Source organism: Oncorhynchus tshawytscha, unplaced genomic scaffold, assembly GCF_018296145.1.
Source record: "Oncorhynchus tshawytscha isolate Ot180627B unplaced genomic scaffold, Otsh_v2.0 Un_contig_6549_pilon_pilon, whole genome shotgun sequence".
Classification (NCBI taxonomy): domain Eukaryota; kingdom Metazoa; phylum Chordata; class Actinopteri; order Salmoniformes; family Salmonidae; genus Oncorhynchus; species Oncorhynchus tshawytscha.
Window position 1 is genome coordinate 35,001 of NW_024608814.1, and position 14,590 is coordinate 49,590.

The following is a 14,590-nucleotide window of genomic DNA, read 5'->3' on the forward strand; positions in this document are numbered from 1 at the left end:
CTTGACAAAGACTCTCCAAGCCTGCATAACAGACTCATAAAATGGAGTCAGGCCAGTCAAATCACCCCCCTCCAGCTTTAAGAGGAAAAGATGCTTGTCGAAGCCCAAACAGCCCGCTCTCCTCATCAATATGTAGGCTGTTTCGACCCAGCTAGAACAGTCTCTGTACAACAAACTCTGGGCTGCTTGGAGCCTGAAAGCCGTGATCCTAGAGGAAATGTCCACCAGGCCTTGCCCACCCTCGTGCAGTGGCAGGTACAGGGCTGCAGCTTTAATCCAGTGTTGCCCAGACCAGAAGAAATTGACAAGGGTCCTCTGAAGCTCTTGTATCAGACCCTTTGGTGGCTGTAAAATCATTAGTCTGTGCCACAGGGTAGAAGCAGCAAGATTATTAGCTACCAGGACCCGTCCCCTATAAGACAGCTGGGGCAACACCCATTTCCACCTTGACAGTCTGGCACACACTTTCTCCACTACACCCTCCCAGTTCTTTTTTTGAAAGACATCGGAGCCTAGAAAAACCCCCAAAGTCTTCATTCCATCTCTGCCCCACTGAAGCCCCCCCTGGTAACCATGGAGTAGACCCCATCTGAAGCTGACCTGCCCACAGCGCTTCACTCTTTCCCCAATTGACTTTAGCTGAGGAGGCCCCCTCATACACCTTTAAAGCGTTTGAGAGAACCTTAACATCCTCACCCCCTGTAATAAAAACTATCACGTCATCTGCATACGCAGACAGTGCTATCGTGGGACCCTTTGTTACACCTGGCACAAAGAAACCAGTAAGCTTCGCTCTTAAAAAACAAAGCATTGGTTCAATCGCCAGACTATATAACTGCCCTGAAATTGGGCATCCCTGCCTGATGCCCCTTTCGACAGGGATGGGGCAACTTAAACCACCACCCACCTTCACCATACACGAGGCTCCAGCATACAGTAAATTCACCCAAGACAGAAAAACATCCCCAAACCCAAAGGCTTTCATTATTTTAAACAAGTACTGGTGGTCCACACGATCAAAAGCCTTCTCCTGATCCAACGAAAGTAAACCCACATTTACATCAGACAGTTTACAAATGTCTAAAACATCTCTTATCAGAAACAAGTTGTCAACAATAGAGCGATCAGGTACACAGTAGGACTGGTCCTTGTGGATCAACAACCCCAGATACTCTTTCAACCTGTTTGAGAGACATTTAGAAACAATTTTATATTCTGCGCACAGCAAAGCAACAGGTCTCCAATTTTTATGAGAGCCAAATCCCCCTTTTTGGCAACAGTGAAAGAACTGCACGTTGACAGGATACAGGAAGAGAACCCTCATGAAAAGATTCACACATCACTTCATAAAAGTCCTCCCCAATAGACCCCCAAAAGTGCTTATAAAACTCAGATGGTAACCCATCGATGCCAGGGGCTCGGCCTGTTGAGAGCTGCATAACTGCTGTGGACAGCTCCTGCAGTGTAATATCAGCGTCCAATGCGACTCTCTGCTCAGGTCCCAATTTAGGAAGACCATGTAACAACTGTTCAGTACACATAGAGTCACAATCCTCCGCCTTATAAAGGGACGAGTAGAAATCCACGGCATGTTGACGCATTTCAATATCATTCGTGGTCACCTTCCCATCAGGGAGACGAAGGCAGACCATCTGTTTACGTTGAAATGTCGACTTTCCTAGGTTAAAAAAAAAAAAAAAGCACTAGGAGCATCCATATCCTTGAGGGAAGCGAAACGAGACCTAATCAAGGCACCCTTCACTCTTTCATGCAGAAACGACCTCAGTTCATGTCTCTTGTCCTGTAAGTTCATGACTAGTCCAGGGTCATTCTGAGTGAGCAGCTTCAATTCAATAGATTTGATGTCCTGTTCAAGGGCCTTGATAGTCTCTTTAAATTCAGTTTGAGACAGAGCAGTATACTGTTGACAAAAAACTCGTATTTGGGCCTTCCCAACCTCCCACCATTGTCTCAAGGACTCAAAATTCCCTTTTATACCCCTCCATTTTTCCCAAAACAACAAAAACCTGTCACAAAACATGACATCATGTAACAATTTAACATTAAAATACCAGTAAGGTGATGACCTTCGTGGACAGGACAAGTGAATATCAACAGTAACCATATGATGATCAGAGAAACCCACAGGAGTAATGGCACACTTTCCAACCCTACTACAGTATTGCTCAGATACATACAACCTGTCTAACCGTGCTGCACTGACACGACCTTCATTAATTTTTAGCCATGTGTACTGCCTAACTTTGGCATTCCTTACTCTCCACACATCAGAAAGCTCAAACTCAGTTAATAGGCCAGACAGGCAAGTGGCTGACCGCAGGTGAGGTTCTTCAGCGGTGCGATCAACAGTAAAATCCACTGTACAGTTCCAGTCACCCCCTAAAACCATACACCCCTCTTGGTCACACTGTCTTAACATTTCCTTTAGTTGATCAAATACAGCAATACGCTCTGTACCCTCATTAGGAGCATAAACATTCAAAAAAACAAACAAAAACCCCATAACATCCACCTTGACCAATAAAACCCGACCCTTGACAATCTCTGTTGTAGATACCACAGTCACTCCTAAGCCTGAGGAAAACAATATTGCCACCCCAGCACTGAAATTAGTACCATGACTGAGTACATGCTGCCCCTCCCACCACATACCCCAGTCAACCTCATTTTCCTCATCGCTATGTGTCTCCTGTAGGAAAACTACATTAAGCCTTTTCTGTTTTATTACTTCTAATACCCAAGCCCTCTTATTCCTGTCCCTTCCCCATTCATATTGAGAGAACCTACCCTTAGTACCTCCATGTAGAAAAGAGAAAAGAAAAGCAGAAGAAACCACAGAGAAACCAACGAGAAAAAAGACACCCTATGAAGCATGATCATCGTCATTATTTTTTTTCTTCTCTTAACCTGAACACGTTTCCCACCACCTTTTGCTGCTGCAACAGCAGTAATAAATTTCCTCAAGCGAAACCGCTTCTTCTCACTCAGCTGGTCTAACCCCACCGTCTTCTGTAACATCACAGCTGACCTCACAAACTTATCAACATCAAAATAATCTGCCAATTTGACAGATTTCCCAAAAGTCTGATCCAGAAACTCATTTACCTCCTCTAGATCATAAACTGAGTCCGCACCAGCAGCTGTCATATCTAAAGAGATATCCATATCCTTCTCTTGATCCTCCTCAGCTGAGAACACAGACAACTGACTCCCCTCTACCACATCCCTTTCAACACTCTCCACTTGCACCTCATCACTCGTACCAGGCATCTCCTCCACTATCTGGGAGACTAGCCCCACCTGAACATCACTACTCATAGTGGGCATCTTCTCCACTAACTGAGAACCTAGCTCCACATGAACCCCAGCACTCGTAGTGGGCATCTCCTCCACTACCTGGGAGCTTAGCTCCACATGAAAACCCTCCTCTACTTCATTACTCGTAGTGGGCATCTCCTCCACTACCTGGGAGCTTAGCTCCACATGAAAACCCTCCTGTACTTCATTACTCGTAGTGGGCATCTCCTCCACTACCTGGGAGCTTAGCTCCACATGCAAACCCTCCTGTACCTCATTACTCGTAGTGGGCAACTCCTCCACTACCTGGGAGCCTAGCTCTACATGAACCCCAGCACTCGTAGTGGGCATCTCCTCCACTCCCTGGGAGCCTAGCTCCACATGAACCCCCTCCTTTACCCCAGCACTCATACTGGGCACCTGCTCACCAGTCTGAGGAACTGGCTCTTCAGATACATCCTTACCTTCTACAACAATACTTTTCTGTAGCATAACATTTCCTTCTTCTAATACAAGTTGCAACCCCGTGCCCTCAACACGGATAACTTGTTCCTCAGCAACAGGTGCTTGTGGCTGCTCTACCGCTGTCAGCTCACCTCTCCCTACATCAGTGGGCCCAGGCGTTACGATGACCACCTGTGCCCCTCCCTCTGCCTTCTCCCTTTTCGGGCAAGCATGTCGCTTATGACCAACATCCCCACACTCAAAACACCGTTGACTACCCGTACTAGCATAAGCCATATACAATCTATTGTCATACTTGATTTTAAACGATAACTCTAAAGTCTGCTCCGGTGAGTCCAAAAACATAAACACCTGTCGCCGAAATGACATTACCTGTTTCAACGCCGGGTGTTTGCAACCCAACGGGACAACCTTAATTGAACTGGCGAACTTCCCAAAGCGCAATAACTCGCGCTCCAATAGCTCATTAGGAATAAACGGTGGTACATTTGAAATCGTTACCCTTGTTGACGGAGAAAAAAGCGGCGTAACTTGAATAAACATTCCTTTAAGAAGTACACCATGCTCAACCATCCGATCAACTAGACACTCTTCTTAAGAAATACCACCACAGCTTTATTCATCCGGGATGCATACGCAATATTCTCATAGCCTACCTTCTCTCCTACGGCGACCAGAAACTCCTCCACTGTGACAGCAGCTTCAGTAACACACCTAAAGCCATGCCGAAGTGACAGGGACGGCATCCCCATTCGGGCTGCCATCCCCGCCAAAATCAGGGTAATTTCGATACGAAAACAAAATACTTAATTCTACCACAACAAAAATAATAACGTTAATCATGCATCAACAAAAAAAATGCCACCAAGAAATAGCAAACCGAAAGAAAGTTGTGAATATCTAACTCTCCACAACACACGCACTCCTTCACTCAAACAATTCCCAGCATGCACCAATCACTCCCAGCATGCAGAGAGAGAGAGAGAGAAACAGAGAGAGAGAGACTGAGAGAGAGAGAGAGAGAGAGAGAAACAGAGAGAGAGAGAGAGAGAGAAACAGAGAGAGGAGAGAGAGAGAGAGAGAGAGAGAGAGAGAGAGAGAGAGAGAGAGAGAAGCAGAGAGAGAGAGAGAGAGACAGAGAGAGAGAAACAGAGAGAGAGAGACAGAGAGAGAGAGAGAGAGAGAAAAGAAAGAGAGGCACTTAGTTCTGTGTTGACACCATGTCCAGTCTCTGGGGTCAGGGGCTAGGAGTGTTGTGTCTGCCAGCCCTGAGGCCTTCTCTGCCCTTTGACCTCCACTACAGCTCAATGACCTCTGACCTTAATTACAGCTCAGTAAACATGGCCTAATGACCCAGAGCAAGTTTTGATTGCTTACGACAACAAATCAAATCAAATCAAATCACACACAATGTCTCTGTATTAAGCATGGATGGATGGAGAGAGAGAGAGAGGAAAAAGAGGGCTGAGTGACTGAAAGACAGATAAAGAAAGAGAGAGAGGAAAAAGAGGGCTGAGTGACAGAAAGACAGATAAAGAAAGAGAGAGAGGAAAAAGAGGGCTGAGTGACAGAAAGACAGATAAAGAAAGAGAGAGAGAGGAAAAGGAGGGCTGAGTGACAGAAAGACAGATAAAGAAAGAGAGAGAGGAAAAAGAGGGCTGAGTGACAGAAAGACAGATAAAGAGAGAGAGAGAGAGGAAAAAGAGGGCTGAGTGACAGAAAGACAGATAAAGAAAGAGAAAGAGGAAAAAGAGGGCTGAGTGACAGAAAGACAGATAAAGAAAGAGAGTGAGGAAAAATAGGGCTGGAGTGACAGAAAGACAGATAAAGAGAGAGAGAGAGGAAAAAGAGGGCTGAGTGACAGAAAGACAGATAAAGAGAGAGAGAGGAAAAAGAGGGCTGAGTGACAGAAAGACAGATAAAGAGAGAGAGAGAGGAAAAAGAGGGCTGAGTGACAGAAAGACAGATAAAGAGAGAGAGAGAGAGGAAAAAGAGGGCTGAGTGACAGAAAGACAGATAAAGAAAGAGAGAGAGAGAGGAAAAAGAGGGCTGAGTGACAGAAAGACAGATAAAGAGAGGGGGAGAGAGAGAAAAAAGAGGGCTGAGTGACAGAAAGACAGATAAAGAAAGAGAGAGAGGAAAAAGAGGGCTGGAGTGACAGAAAGACAGATAAAGAAAGAGAGAGAGGAAAAAGAGGGCTGAGAGACAGAAAGACAGATAAAGAAAAAGAGAGAAGAAAAAGAGGGCTGAGTGACAGAAAGACAGATAAAGAAAGAGAGAGAGGAAAAAGAGGGCTGAGTGACAGAAAGACAGATAAAGAGAGAGAGAGAGGAAAAAGAGGGCTGAGTAACAGAAAGACAGATAAAGAGAGAGAGAGAGAGGAAAAAGAGGGCTGAGTGACAGAAAGACAAATAAAGAGAGAGAGAGAGGAAAAAGAGGGCTGAGTGACAGAAAGACAGATAAAGAAAGAGAGAGAGGAAAAAGAGGGCTGAGTGACAGAAAGACAGATAAAGAAAGAGAGAGAGGAAAAAGAGGGCTGAGTGACAGAAAGACAGATAAAGAAAGATAGAGAGGAAAAAGAGGGCTGAGTAACAGAAAGACAGATAAAGAAAGAGAGAGAGGGAAAAGAGGGCTGAGTGACAGAAAGACAGATGAAGAAAGAGAGAGAGGAAAAAGAGGGCTGAGTGACAGGAAGACAGATAAAGAGAGAGAGAGAGGAAAAAGAGGGCTGAGTGACAGAAAGACAGATAAAGAAAGAGAGAGAGGAAAAAGAGGGCTGAGTGACAGAAATACAGATAAAGAAAGAGAGAGAGGAAAAAGAGGGCTGAGTGACAGAAAGACAGATAAAGAAAGAGAGAGAGGAAAAAGAGGGCTGAGTAACAGAAAGACAGATAAAGAAAGAGAAAGAGGAAAAAGAGGGCTGAGTGACAGAAAGACAGATAAAGAAAGAGAGAGAGGAAAAAGAGGGCTGGAGTGACAGAAAGACAGATAAAGAAAGAGAGAGAGGAAAAAGAGGGCTGAGAGACAGAAAGACAGATAAAGAAAAAGAGAGAGGAAAAAGAGGGCTGAGTGACAGAAAGACAGATAGAGAAAGAGAGAGAGGAAAAAAGAGGGCTGAGTGACAGAAAGACAGATAAAAGAGAGAGAGAGGAAAAAGAGGGCTGAGTAACAGAAAGACAGATAAAGAGAGAGAGAGAGAGGAAAAAGAGGGCTGAGTGACAGAAAGACAGATAAAGAAAGAGAAAGAGGAAAAAGAGGGCTGAGTGACAGAAAGACAGATAAAGAAAGAGAGTGAGGAAAAATAGGGCTGAGTGACAGAAAGACAGATAAAGAGAGAGAGAGAGGGAAAAAGAGGGCTGAGTGACAGAAAGACAGATAAAGAGAGAGAGAGAGGAAAAAGAGGGCTGAGTGACAGAAAGACAGATAAAGAGAGAGAGAGAGAAAAAAGAGGGCTGAGTGACAGAAAGACAGATAAAGAGGGAGAGAGAGGAAAAAGAGGGCTGAGTGACAGAAAGACAGATAAAGAGAGAGAGAGAGGAAAAAGAGGGCTGAGTGACAGAAAGACAGATAAAGAAAGAGAGAGAGAGAGAAAAAGAGGGCTGAGTGACAGAAAGACAGATAAAGAGAGGGGGAGAGAGAGAAAAAGAGGGCTGAGTGACAGAAAGACAGATAAAGAAAGAGAGAGAGGAAAAAGAGGGCTGAGTGACAGAAAGACAGATAAAGAAAGAGAGAGAGGAAAAAGAGGGCTGAGTGACAGAAAGACAGATAAAGAAAGAGAAAGAGGAAAAAGAGGGCTGAGTGACAGAAAGACAGATAAAGAAAGAGAGAGGAAAAAGAGGGCTGAGTGACAGAAAGACAGATAAAGAAAGAGAGAGAGGAAAAAGAGGGCTGAGTGACAGAAAGACAGATAAAGAAAGAGAGAGAGGAAAAAGAGGGCTGAGTGACAGAAAGACAGATGAAGAAAGAGAGAGAGGAAAAAAGAGGGCTGAGTGACAGGAAGACAGATAAAGAGAGAGAGAGAGAGAGAGAGGAAAAGAGGGCTGAGTGACAGAAAGACAGATAAAGAAAGAGAGAGAGGAAAAAGAGGGCTGAGTGACAGAAAGACAGATAAAGAAAGAGAGAGAGGAAAAAGAGGGCTGAGTAACAGAAAGACAGATAAAGAAAGAGAAAGAGGAAAAAGAGGGCTGAGTGACAGAAAGACAGATAAAGAAAGAGAGAGAGGAAAAAGAGGGCTGAGTGACAGAAAGACAGATAAAGAGAGAGAGAGAGGAAAAAGAGGGCTGAGTGACAGAAATACAGATAAAGAGAGAGAGAGAGGAAAAAGAGGGCTGAGTGACAGAAAGACAGATAAAGAAAGAGAGAGAGGAAAAAGAAGGCTGAGTGACAGAAAGACAGATAAAGAAAGAGAAAGAGGAAAAAGAGGGCTGAGTGACAGAAAGACAGATAAAGAAAGAGAAAGAGGAAAAAAGAGGGCTGAGTGACAGAAAGACAGATAAAGAAAGAGAAAGAGGAAAAAGAGGGCTGAGTGACAGAAAGACAGATAAAGAAAGAGAGAGGAAAAAGAGGGCTGAGTGACAGAAAGACAGATAAAGAAAGAGAGAGAGGAAAAAGAGGGCTGAGTGACAGAAAGACAGATAAAGAAAGAGAGAGAGGAAAAAGGGGGCTGAGTGACAGAAAGACAGATTAAGAGAGAGAGAGAGGAAAAAGAGGGCTGAGTGACAGAAATACAGATAAAGAGAGAGAGAGAGAGAGGAAAAAGAGGGCTGAGTGACAGAAAGACAGATAAAGAAAGAGAGAGAGGAAAAAAGAAGGCTGAGTGACAGAAAGACAGATAAAGAGAGAGTGAAAAGAAAAGGTGGGCTGAGTGACAGAAAGACAGATAAAGAGAGAGAGAGAGAGAAAAAGAGGGCTGAGTGACAGAAAGACAGATAAAGAAAGAGAGAGAGGAAAAGAGGGCTGAGTGACAGAAAGACAGATAAAGAAAGAGAGAGAGGAGGAAAAAGAGGGCTGAGTGACAGAAAGACAGATAAAGAAAGAGAGAGAGGAAAAAGAGGGCTGAGTGACAGAAAGACAGATAAAGAAAGAGAAAGAGGAAAAAGAGGGCTGAGTGACAGAAAGACAGATAAAGAAAGAGAGAGGAAAAAGAGGGCTGAGTGACAGAAAGACAGATAAAGAAAGAGAGAGAGGAAAAAGAGGGCTGAGTGACAGAAAGACAGATAAAGAAAAGAGAGAGAGGAAAAAGAGGGCTGAGTGACAGAAAGACAGATGAAGAAAGAGAGAGGAGAAAAAAGAGGGCTGAGTGACAGGAAGACAGATAAAAGAGAGAGAGAGAGAGAGAGGAAAAAGAGGGCTGAGTGACAGAAAGACAGATAAAGAAAGAGAGAGAGGAAAAAGAGGGCTGAGTGACAGAAAGACAGATAAAGAAAGAGAGAGAGGAAAAAAGAGGGCTGAGTAACAGAAAGACAGATAAAGAAAGAGAAAGAGGAAAAAGAGGGCTGAGTGACAGAAAGACAGATAAAGAAAGAGAGAGAGAGGAAAAAGAGGGCTGAGTGACAGAAAGACAGATTAAGAGAGAGAGAGAGGAAAAAGAGGGCTGAGTGACAGAAATACAGATAAAGAGAGAGAGAGAGGAAAAAGAGGGCTGAGTGACAGAAAGACAGATAAAGAAAGAGAGAGAGGAAAAAAAGAAGGCTGAGTGACAGAAAGACAGATAAAGAAAGAGAAAGAGGAAAAAGAGGGCTGAGTGACAGAAAGACAGATAAAGAAAGAGAAAGAGGAAAAAGAGGGCTGAGTGACAGAAAGACAGATAAAGAAAGAGAGAGAGAGGAAAAAGGGGGCTGAGTGACAGAAAGACAGATAAAGAGAGAGAGAGAGAGAGGAAAAAGATGGCTGAGTGACAGAAAGACAGATGAAGAAAGAGAGAGAGGAAAAAGAGGGCTGAGTGACAGGAAGACAGATAAAGAGAGAGAGAGAGAGAGAGGAAAAGAGGGCTGAGTGACAGAAAGACAGATAAAGAAAGAGAGAGAGGAAAAGAGGGCTGAGTGACAGAAAGACAGATAAAGAAAGAGAGAGAGGAAAAAGAGGGCTGAGTGACAGAAAGACAGATTAAGAGAGAGAGAGAGGAAAAAGAGGGCTGAGTGACAGAAATACAGATAAAGAGAGAGAGAGGGAAAAAGAGGGCTGAGTGACAGAAAGACAGATAAAGAAAGAGAGAGAGGAAAAAGAAGGCTGAGTGACAGAAAGACAGATAAAGAAAGAGAAAGAGGAAAAAAGAGGGCTGAGTGACAGAAAGACAGATAAAGAAAGAGAAAGAGGAAAAAGAGGGCTGAGTGACAGAAAGACAGATAAAGAAAGAGAGAGAGGGAAAAAGAGGGCTGAGTGACAGAAAGACAGATAAAGAAAGAGAGAGAGGAAAAAGGGGGCTGAGTGACAGAAAGACAGATTAAGAGAGAGAGAGAGGAAAAAGAGGGCTGAGTGACAGAAATACAGATAAAGAGAGAGAGAGAGAGGAAAAAGAGGGCTGAGTGACAGAAAGACAGATAAAGAAAGAGAGAGAGGAAAAAGAAGGCTGAGTGACAGAAAGACAGATAAAGAGAGAGTGAAAAGAAAAGGTGGGCTGAGTGACAGAAAGACAGATAAAGAGAGAGAGAGAGAGGAAAAAGAGGGCTGAGTGACAGAAAGACAGATAAAGAAAGAGAGAGAGGAAAAGAGGGCTGAGTGACAGAAAGACAGATAAAGAAAGAGAGAGAGGAAAAAGAGGGCTGAGTGACAGAAAGACAGATGAAGAAAGAGAGAGAGGAAAAAGAGGGCTGAGTGACAGGAAGACAGATAAAGAGAGAGAGAGAGAGGAAAAAGAGGGCTGAGTGACAGAAAGACAGATAAAGAAAGAGAGAGAGGAAAAAGAGGGCTGAGTGACAGAAAGACAGATAAAGAAAGAGAGAGAGGAAAAAGAGGGCTGAGTGACAGAAAGACAGATTAAGAGAGAGAGAGAGGAAAAAGAGGGCTGAGTGACAGAAATACAGATAAAGAGAGAGAGAGAGGAAAAAGAGGGCTGAGTGACAGAAAGACAGATAAAGAAAAGAGAGAGGAGGAAAAAGAAGGCTGAGTGACAGAAAGACAGATAAAGAAAGAGAAAGAGGAAAAAAGAGGGCTGAGTGACAGAAAGACAGATAAAGAAAGAGAAAGAGGAAAAAGAGGGCTGAGTGACAGAAAGACAGATAAAGAAAGAGAAAGAGGAAAAAAGAGGGCTGAGTGACAGAAAGACAGATAAAGAAAGAGAGAAAAAAAGAGGGCTGAGTGACAGAAAGACAGATAAAGAAAGAGAGAGAGGAAAAAGAAGGCTGAGTGACAGAAAGACAGATAAAGAGAGAGTGAAAAGAAAAGGTGGGCTGAGTGACAGAAATACAGATAAAGAGAGAGAGAGAGAGGAAAAAGAGGGCTGAGTGACAGAAAGACAGATAAAGAAAGAGAAAGAGGAAAAAGAGGGCTGAGAGACAGAAAGACAGATAAAGAAAGAGAAAGAGGAAAAAGAGGGCTGAGAGACAGAAAGACAGATAAAGAAAGAGAGAGAGGAAAAAGAGGGCTGAGTGACAGAAAGACAGATAAAGAAAGAGAGAGAGGAAAAAAGAGGGCTGAGTAACAGAAAGACAGATAGAGAGGAAAAAAGAGGGCTGAGTGACAGAAAGACAGATAAAGAAAGAGAGAGAGGGTAATGTTTACTAATGTTTCCCTTATTTATTTACCTTTTGTTTATTGTCTATTCCATTTGCTTCGGCAATGTAAACATATGCTTCCAGGCAGGCATGCAGGCAGGCAGCTATATAGTCAGACAGATACGTAGACAGACAGACAGATAGACTCACCGAGTGCATCCTGTAGGTACTTCTGCCCCACTAGTTTGAGGTACTCCTCTATAGCCTTGGTGGCCAGCGTGTTCTCTCGGAAGATCAGGTGCTCGTTCTCCCCACACCGGTCCACCTCTGACATCATCAGGTCTGTCAGGAAGTCCTACAGCAAAACAAGAAGAGACAACAGGAGATGACACTACAGAAGACACTACAGATGACACTACAGAAGACACTACAGATGACACTAGAGAAGACACTACAGAAGACACTACAGATGACACTAGAGAAGACACTACAGAAGACACTACAGATGACACTAGAGAAGACACTAGAGAAGACACTACAGAAGACACTACAGAAGACACTACAGAAGACACTAGAGATGACACTACAGAAGACACTACAGAAGACACTACAGATGACACTACAGAAGACACTACAGAAGACACTACAGAAGACACTACAGAAGACACTACAGAAGACACTACAGAAGACACTGCAGAAGACACTGCAGAAGACACTACAGATGACACTAGAGGAGACACTACAGAAGACACTGCAGAAGACACTGCAGAAGACACTACAGAAGACACTACAGAAGACACTACAGAAGACACTACAGAAGACACTACAGATGACACTACAGATGACACTACAGAAGACACTGCAGAAGACACTACAGAAGACACTGCAGAAGACACTACAGAAGACACTACAGAAGACACTGCAGAAGACACTACAGAAGACACTACAGAAGACACTACAGATGACACTACAGATGACACTGCAGAAGACACTACAGAAGACACTGCAGAAGACACTACAGAAGACACTACAGAAGACACTACAGATGACACTACAGATGACACTACAGATGACACTACAGATGACACTACAGAAGACACTACAGAAGACACTACAGATGACACTACAGATGACACTACAGATGACACTACAGATGACACTACAGAAGACACTACAGATGACACTACAGATGACACTACAGATGACACTACAGATGACACTACAGATGACACTACAGAAGACACTACAGAAGACACTACAGATGACACTACAGATGACACTGCAGAAGACACTACAGAAGACACTGCAGAAGACACTACAGAAGACACTGCAGAAGACACTACAGAAGACACTACAGATGACACTACAGATGACACTACAGATGACACTACAGATGACACTACAGAAGACACTACAGAAGACACTACAGATGACACTACAGAAGACACTGCAGAAGACACTACAGAAGACACTACAGATGACACTACAGATGACACTACAGAAGACACTACAGAAGACACTACAGATGACACTACAGAAGACACTACAGAAGACACTACAGAAGACACTACAGATGACACTACAGATGACACTACAGAAGACACTACAGAAGACACTACAGAAGACACTACAGATGACACTACAGAAGACACTACAGATGACACTACAGAAGACACTGCAGAAGACACTACAGATGACACTACAGAAGACACTGCAGAAGACACTACAGATGACACTACAGAAGACACTACAGAAGACACTGCAGAAGACACTACAGATGACACTACAGAAGACACTGCAGAAGACACTACAGATGACACTACAGAAGACACTACAGAAGACACTGCAGAAGACACTACAGATGACACTACAGAAGACACTGCAGAAGACACTACAGAAGACACTGCAGAAGACACTACAGAAGACACTACAGAAGACACTACAGAAGACACTACAGAAGACACTGCAGAAGACACTACAGATGACACTACAGAAGACACTGCAGAAGACACTACAGATGACACTACAGAAGACACTACAGAAGACACTACAGAAGACACTACAGAAGACACTACAGAAGACACTACAGAAGACACTACAGAAGACACTGCAGAAGACACTGCAGAAGACACTACAGAAGACACTACAGAAGACACTACAGAAGACACTACAGAAGACACTACAGAAGACACTACAGAAGACACTACAGAAGACACTACAGAAGACACTACAGAAGACACTACAGAAGACACTACAGAAGACACTGCAGAAGACACTGCAGAAGACACTACAGAAGACACTACAGAAGACACTACAGAAGACACTACAGAAGACACTACAGAAGACACTACAGAAGACACTACAGAAGACACTACAGAAGACACTACAGAAGACACTACAGAAGACACTACAGATGACACTACAGAAGACACTACAGAAGACACTGCAGAAGACACTGCAGAAGACACTACAGATGACACTACAGAAGACACTACAGAAGACACTGCAGAAGACACTGCAGAAGACACTACAGATGACACTACAGAAGACACTACAGAAGACACTACAGATGACACTGCAGAAGACACTACAGATGACACTACAGAAGACACTGCAGAAGACACTACAGAAGACACTGCAACTCCTAGCGGTCGGAACAATGTTGAGGATAAATGTAAACAAATACTGATTTTCAAGCAAATTGCAAAAATGTGTAAAACAAGCAAAGCAATAACAATATTATATCCTGCCTATGTAAACAATATAAAAAACATTCTCGTTTTAGTCATACATCTCATATCTCATCTGCATTCTGCACATGGTGACAGTCTGGATAATGTTCAAATAAACCTGACAGGAAACAGGGACATTGCTATACCCATTAGCAGTGAGGTCAGAAAGTGAGACTGTGTGTGTGTGTGTGTGTGTGTGTGTGTGTGTGTGTGTGTGTGTGTGTGTGTGTGTGTGTGTGTGTTTGCGAGCCTGAATGTGTCACAGTACCAAGCCCAGCCCATAGTGGTGTGATTACTGCTTCACACTTCCTCTGATGCAGGCATGGAGGAGTGTGTATTATCTGGAATTCACATGGACGTACACACAGTAATAGCAATATGGAACAACAAAATCCCTTCAGGATCAACCAAGCCACCCCAGGA

General features: G+C 43.6%; 1 pseudogene; it reads right to left on the reverse strand.

The window, feature by feature from the left end:
- LOC112220221 overlaps window positions 1-14,590 on the reverse strand; it is a 75,231-nt pseudogene that overhangs the window by 27,712 nt on the left and 32,929 nt on the right.